This window comes from Urocitellus parryii, chromosome 3 (genome assembly GCF_045843805.1).
Source record: "Urocitellus parryii isolate mUroPar1 chromosome 3, mUroPar1.hap1, whole genome shotgun sequence".
NCBI classification, from domain to species: Eukaryota; Metazoa; Chordata; class Mammalia; order Rodentia; family Sciuridae; genus Urocitellus; species Urocitellus parryii.
In genome coordinates this window covers 207,687,748-207,695,410 of record NC_135533.1, presented here as the reverse complement: position 1 = coordinate 207,695,410, position 7,663 = coordinate 207,687,748, and the positions used below count along the sequence as shown (strand labels likewise).

General features: G+C 39.7%; 1 pseudogene; it reads right to left on the bottom strand.

Annotated features, from left to right (window-relative positions):
* Positions 1-416: 416 nt before the first annotated feature.
* LOC113178426 (olfactory receptor 7A10-like) lies at positions 417-1,342 on the bottom strand (annotated as a pseudogene).
* Between the last annotated feature and the right edge of the window lie 6,321 nt (positions 1,343-7,663).

Below are 7,663 nucleotides of genomic sequence, written 5' to 3'. Positions count from 1 at the left end.
TATCCTTAGTTGATGAATACTATTTTCACATGTTAATACAAATTAGGACTCTTTTTAGCAAAATATACAATTTATTGGCATGACATGTCATTTGAGATTAAATTATTTTGAAAATCATATCTTATTGGACAAATGAGAACATTCAAGTATTTCTCATCCAAAGATGGGAATGATTTTGGGAAAGTTCAGAAATGTCAAATTAAAAGAATTGTATTTCATAGAGATCACAACATGCAATAAAAATAATGACTCAGTGGAATTGTATTAGGAACTCGAAATCAAAGAAATGGAAATGCAAGAATAAAGGAGAAGGACCAAGTTCTGTGCCAGGTTCTGATACTAAAAATCAGTTCTGAGTTCTGAGGCTTTGAGCCTGCAATCATGGGCACTTATTCAGTTTCAGTAGAATTGACATTTTAAACTTTCTCACAGAGTCTTCTCAGAGCGCTCTTGATGTCCTTGTTCCTCAGACTGTAGATGAAGGGGTTCAGCATGGGGGTGACCACACTGTACATAACAGAAGCTGTAGCAATGGAGTGTGAGTTTGGGTCACAGCAGAACTGAGGTACACACCTAGGCCTGTGCCATAAAATAAGGAGACCACAGAGAGGTGAGATGCACAGGTGGAGAAGGCTTTGTACTTGCCCTGAGTTGATGAGATTGCACGGATGGAGGACACTATCTTGCAGTAAGTGTAAAGGATGCCAGTGAGGGGTCCAACAGCCAGCAAGAGAGCAGCAAAATATATCACCACCTCATTGAGAAAGGTGTCAGAACAGGCACGCTGAATCACCTGGTTAAGTTCACAGAAAAAGTGTGGGATTTCCAAGTCTGTGCAAAAGGACAGCCGCAATATCATTAAGCTTTGTAACGATGCATGGGAGACACTCACAATCCAGGACACCAGAACTAGCAATCCACAGAGCCTTTGGTTCATGATGACCATGTAGTGCAGGGGGTGACAGATGGCCACAAACTGGTCATAGGCCATCACAGTCAAAAGGAAGTTATCCAATGCAGCAAAGAGTACAAAAAAGTGAATCTGGGTGATGCAACCTGAATAGGTAATGGCCTTGCTCTGTGTCTGGATGTTCACCAGCATCTTGGGGATGGTGGTGGAGGTGAAACTGATGTCCACAAAGGACAGGTTGGAGAGGAAGTAGTACATGGGTGTGTGCAGGTGGGAGTCTGAGATAGTGGCCAGGATGATGAGCAGGTTCCCCAGCATAGCGACCAGGTACATGGATAGGAAAAGGCCAAAGATGAGGGGCTGCAGTTCTGGGTCCTCTGCAAGTCCCAGAAGAAGGAATTCTAAACGTTGAGTACCATTCCCTGGTTCCATATGAATGTGACTTCCAGAAATGAGAAAAAGAGCATAACTAATTTTTACAGACAGGTAATACAACAATGAAATGAAACAATACATATTTTGCTGTAAAAACATTAATTTTAGTTATGGGTGTATAGGTCAGTGTTGGAGTGGCTGCCTAATATATGCAAGGTCCAGGTTACCATCCATATACCTCAAAAAAGAAAAAGAAAAGCCAAGGGAAAGGAATGAAATCATTTTCTATAGAACATGTGTGGCTCTTGTCCCTTAAGGGATCCTGTGCCACCTCTGATGAGGAATTCCTGTTTCATTCTCAAGTTTTCACTAGGAAGTCGTGTATTTCAGAATTCTAAAGAGAAAGTTACTCAGGCCTTTGAGAAGTATGAATTAGCCCCCCCTCATGAAGACTTTGGTTGTTTCTGTGTCTTGGCTACAGTGATTTGTGCATCAGTCAATGTGGAAGGGCAGATCTCTTCAAAATACCCATTTCATTTTCTTTTGCCACATACCCAGTAGTAGGATTGCTGCATCAAGTGATAACTGTATTTTTAATTTTGTGGATTCTCCCCTTGTTTTCCATAATGACTCCAATAACTTGCATTCCTGCCAACTCTAGGTCAGGATTTCTTTTTTTCTCCACATACTCACTGGCCCTTCATATCCTTGGTCTTTTTGATAATAGCCTTTCCAACTGGAGTTAGGCTTGGATGAGCATTTCCCAGATAATTAGCAATTTTGAGCATATTTCAGATGATTATTGGCCATTTGTAAGTGGTACAGATACACAGCAGAATAATATTCTGCTATTAATAAAATGATGAATCTTATCATTGGAGACAACATAGATGAACCTGGGGACATTTAGGAAGTTAAAAAAAGCCAGGAACAGGATCACTAAAGCTGCATGATATCATTCCTGTGTGGATTCTGAGAAATTTGATCTCACAGAATGTCAGCATAGCATGATGGTCACCAGAAGCTGAGGTACATTTTGGGCCCAAAGGAATGAGGAGAAGCCCCTCAAGGGGAAAAAATTACAGTAAGAGAAGTGGAAAGCTTCTTTTGATGTATTGCACAGTAGGGTAATTATAGTTAAAAATAATATGTTACCTATTTTAAAATAGATAGAGGTGAGGAATTTGAATATTTGTCACAGAGAAATGATAAATGTCTCAGAAAATTAAGCCAATCATACTTGCTCAATTATTAAACAATTTATAAGTGTATGTAAATATAAAGTTATTTTTGTGAACTTGTATAATTATATGTCAATTAAAAATAAAGCAATAACTAATTACTGAGTACCAAGTATGTTCCACGCATTGGATCAATAATCTGTATGAGTTAAAACACAGAAGTCCCCATTATCCAAAGAGAGGGAAAGAACATAAGCAAAAATGTTTAAAATCACCTAATAAGTCCCATGGTGATGGGAAAAAGAAAGAGCAGAGGGGTAGTCGTTCTTTTACAGCAATGCAGGGAAAACCAGCAGAAAGAGGGCATCCAAAGAGAGACCGCAAGGAAGTCAGGACAGAAGCCACAAGTCATCCTCAGTGGAGTGGTCTTCACTGGGAGGACAGTCAGTGCACAGGTCCTAAGGAACATGCTTGTTTCAAAAAACTGAGGCATAAAAGAAAGCTGTTGGCAAGGAGGAGGAAAAAGACCAAGAGTGATGAGAGATGGTGGCAGAGAATATTAAAGAATGATCTGGTCGCGTTGCTCTCTGAGGCTACAAGGGACAGGGACTCCTTCATCCACACCCTGAACCTCTTGCCCTTAGATTTGCTGCAAACACATTCTGTGGATTGCAAAAGCATTCCCTCCTTGCTACCACCCAAGGGTTAAATTCTGGCCTCTAGCTGCTAAGAATCACCCTGGGATATATCAGATCAGGTAATCTTTTCTGAGCCCTCCATGAGGCACACACACACACTCACACACTCTCATAGCCTGATTTCTGCCATGGCCTCTCAGCACCAGTCATCCTGAGCTTCAACAAAACAAGCTGAGTTTGTCTTTTCTCTGAAGAATGTGGACAGGGTACCTGGAAATTCCACTTGACACTCTTTCCATGAACAGATGAGTGAAGCCACCTTATATACAAGCAGAGATATGAGAAATTGTGGTATAAAAGTGTATTAAGAATTGTAATGCAAAAAAAAATAAGAGAGCTCATGTATAATGGCATAATTTGGCATGAACTTTCTTTATATACAGAGATATGAAAAATTGTGCAGGTGAATGGAAAGTGATGAATGTAATGCATTGCACTATTATCATGTATGAAAGAAATATAACAAAAAGAATGCTGCTCTTCTTCCCTGTGTCTGAAAAGGAGCATGAATACCTATGCAGTCAACAGAGGGAGGGAGAGAACTAGAGAAGGATGTGGAGTGAGAGAAAAGGAGAGAAGGCAAAGGGGTGGACGGAACATGAAGAGGAGAGGGCAGAGATAGTACGAGCTTTACCTTGCAAGCCCAGGTGTCTTTTCTCCAGGAGGAAAAGGCTTTCTTGGTCCTGGCAGTGTTCCAAACCCAGTGACCCCTCTGAGTGCCCAGCAAAAACCATAAGCAGCAAAATAAATTTGCCAAAAAACACCAAAGTAGTAACATCATGTCATTAAACTACATTTTAAATGTTTTTATTATTGCATTGCAGTGATGCTTAATGTGGGGGTGATTTTATATGCTTTTAGTTGTAGATGGTCACAATACCTGTATTTTATTTATTTATTCTTACATGGTACTAAGAATTGAACCTAGTGCCCACAGGTGCTAGGCAAGTGCTCTGCCCCTGAGCCAAGCCCTTTCGGGGTCATTTTAACACAATCTCACATGCAGGGGATTTATTTTGCTCCACTTTAGTCTCCAGTACCTCTATTTTCCCTCCTCTCCTCCCTCCCACTGTTCCTCTTCCTTGTGTAAAGGCACCTGACAGAACATACACTTCAAAAGGAAAAAAAAAATGACCAAAGATCAAAAATCAGCAACTCACAAAAGGAGATATTCAAAGTACCTACAGCAAAGTGGGGAACTTTGAATATGAAATAGCAGATCTGTCTTCCCTAGTTCTGCCCCTTTCACCTGACCTATTGGCTTGTCCCTCATTATGTAGCAGATAAGACAGGCCTTTTCTCACTATTTTAAAATTCATACAGAATCATTGTGCGTGTTCACTGAGTATATGTGTGATCATTCCATATATGTATATGCTGTGTGACAATCACATCAATGTAATTAGCTTTTCAATCTTTTTTAGGTCCTTACTCTACTTCCTTATCTTTTTACTTTGCTTGTTTTGTATTTGTGGGAACATTTCATGAATGTTCATGGGTTTGGGGCTTTTTAAAATGTTTTGTACATGTTATTATGTTAGACATAATAATTATATATGTTTATTGGGCATACTATGATATTTTGATGCATGAAAATATTGCATGATGATCAAAAAAGTGTACTATTAATAAAATGTAAAAATAAATTGCTAAAGCCTTGGAAATAAAAGACAAGGAAGTAGAGTAAAAAGTTATGATTGAATCTTTCTTATCTAAAGATAAACAAAGTCCAATATACTTGTGGATGGTGGATATGATCTCCAGTAAAATGATTAGGAGCAATGCCTACATTGTATGGTGGAAAATCAAGAGGCACAGAGACCTAAGAGAGACATGAAATAAGTTGGAAATATGTTGAAAAGTTGACTTATTAGTGCAAAGAGTGCAGAAGAACTTTCACCAGCATTTTCGCTTAAAGCAAGGATTCACAAGTCAAGAAATATGCAATTGTTGAGTCACATCTTTCAGAATGAAAAACCCTGCCAGGAGCCCAATAACAAACACTGGCCTATTGGAAAACATTAGAATCTGTAGACTTTCAGACTCCCCACAGATACATCTCCACTTATGTGCTGTGCTTATGTAAATGAAACTAGGGACAACATGCAAAATCAGTGGGAAAAAAAAGCTTTGAAACAATTTTTAAAAAATAGAATGAGAGGGAATACACTACAACTCTAAGCAAAGGGTCATAACAATTTGAAATAGAGAGATCGACAGCCATCCCGTTGACTTCATCTTACAGGTTGTGAAATACGTGCAACGTAAAAGTCTTTGGCATACCCATCTTCACTTATTAAGTTAGTTCATTTTCCATGTGGATACCCAGAGAGGAAGAGGATTCAATGAAATATCTATATCATGATTTTCTCCTGCAGGAAATATTTACAGAAATTCCTAAATCTGTATCTTTCTCACCAATATGAAAATGGTCTGAAATATGTTCTATTATAACTATTTTTTTTTAAAATGAGCTCCCTCCAGTGCATATCACTCCATACTTAATACTGGACTTACCTATTCCCCTTCATTGCAAAGGTAAGCAGACTTACATTTTACTTTATTTGAACTACTTTGCGCCTCCTACCCCTCTTCTGTTACCATAAGTTAATGGTCAACAGTGACCCCGTGTTGCTGATTTCTTGGTCACTTCTCCTTTTTAGTATCTTATAAATCCATTAATAAATTAATTAAGCTAGCAAAGGACACCACCATCTCTGGGTTGTAGGCCAGGCTAGTTGGGCTCTCAGGGAACCTCAGGTGAAAGATCTGGTAGTTTCTGCTGGGTCCTCTGGCTCACCTGGGTGGCATCTCTGATAGGAGGGTCTTCATGCACAGGCTTCAGTTCTTCCCTGGATGTTGAAGGTGCAGAGTGAGGCTCTGACCCCAGACAAGAGAAGAGAAATGGGTCCAGCTTTGATCCTCAGTCATATTTCAAGATCCGGAAGAATCAAGTGTGCCCCAGGGTATGCAGTAGTGGAGGGGAGGAGCAATCACAGCCCACAGCTTCCTCTATCTGCTCATTAGGCACATGACCTTCTTTTTTACTCCAAACTCTAAGCACCTGATTTCCCTGCAGGTCTCTGGTCTATAATCAGGAAAGGAAGACTTTGAATAAATTCCCCTGAGATCAGAGTGGAGTGCTATTAATCTGTCCCTTTTTTACCACCAATCCATGAGCCTCAACTTCCCAATATCCCACCACCCATCACCACATCCACCCTTTGTGTTCCACTTTTCTTCCCATGTCTAAAACTAAGAAACCTGCCCTGGTTACATATCTTGTGCCCTCAAAACACTGACTCACATTGGGGACACAGTCTCTGGCATCTTCTGAAGTTTTCTCTGTCCCTCTTTAACAGAGGAGTGAGCTGTGTTTTTTGAAATGTGAAACCAAAAGAAGGCACCTTGTACACTTAACACCCTTTGCTGAAGATGCCAGAATTGTCATGCTGGTAATGAACATACATTTGTATAATGAGGGACCAAATGATGGTTCTTGATTTCGGATGTGAGTATGAGTTTGATAGAAACTAAATACCCGGCTATGTTATTGATGAGGTTGCCTGAACAGAGGAACTCAGGACTCTGGCAAGAACCGAAGAGTGTGGGGTTCTCATGTGTGTGCAGAAGGGAGGCAGTCAGAGAGGTTCTTAAGTAGTAAAAGCCACAGTGTAAAACACACGTCCATCTGTATCGTCTGCCCTACTCTCTATACACCAGGGAGTGAGGGAAATAAAATGTCAGATGCCAGCATTTCTTGTTTTACCAAATGTGTTTATTTCAATATCCAACATTTTTACCCCAATCAGAAAGCAATCTTCACCACAGTCTTCTGTACATTTTATGTCTGGATTGACAGAAAGCCACAGCACATTATCAACAAGTCGGTGTTCTCTTCATTTACCTGCTCTTGTTTGAAGAAAGTACACAGGGTAATTTTAAGCACAGGATACACCATGACAGGAATGACAGCTTACAGTCACATGGGAGAAAGTGAACAGCAATCACAGGTTCAAGAGGAGAGGGAAACACTTTCAAAATGGGAACAGTTTATAAACGGCTTTCTCAGATGTCCATCACTTTTTTATTTATAATTTTAATTGGAGAAAATTGTAGATTAATGGGCAGTATTAAAAACTATCAGGGACATATCCAAGAACCCTTTCGTGAACTTCCACCATGGTAACACTGAGCAAAATATCACAGCCAAGTGTTTACACTGATAACAAGGAAATGAAATCACAGCAAAGAGAATCGTCATTCAAAGTTGGCTCTTTTCAGATCTCTTCTCTGAAATTTTGAAATGAAGCTTGACTTTGTATGTACATGTAGATTTCTGTGGGTGGATGACTCAACTCTCAAAAAATATCAAAAATCCACAGGCACACATTCATATTCACACCTGCTACCATGACCAGTTTCTGTGGACCCACAAAGAATTTCCACACATGTCATTTATTCCTCACAACATTGTTCCGAAGTCATGCTTATTTACC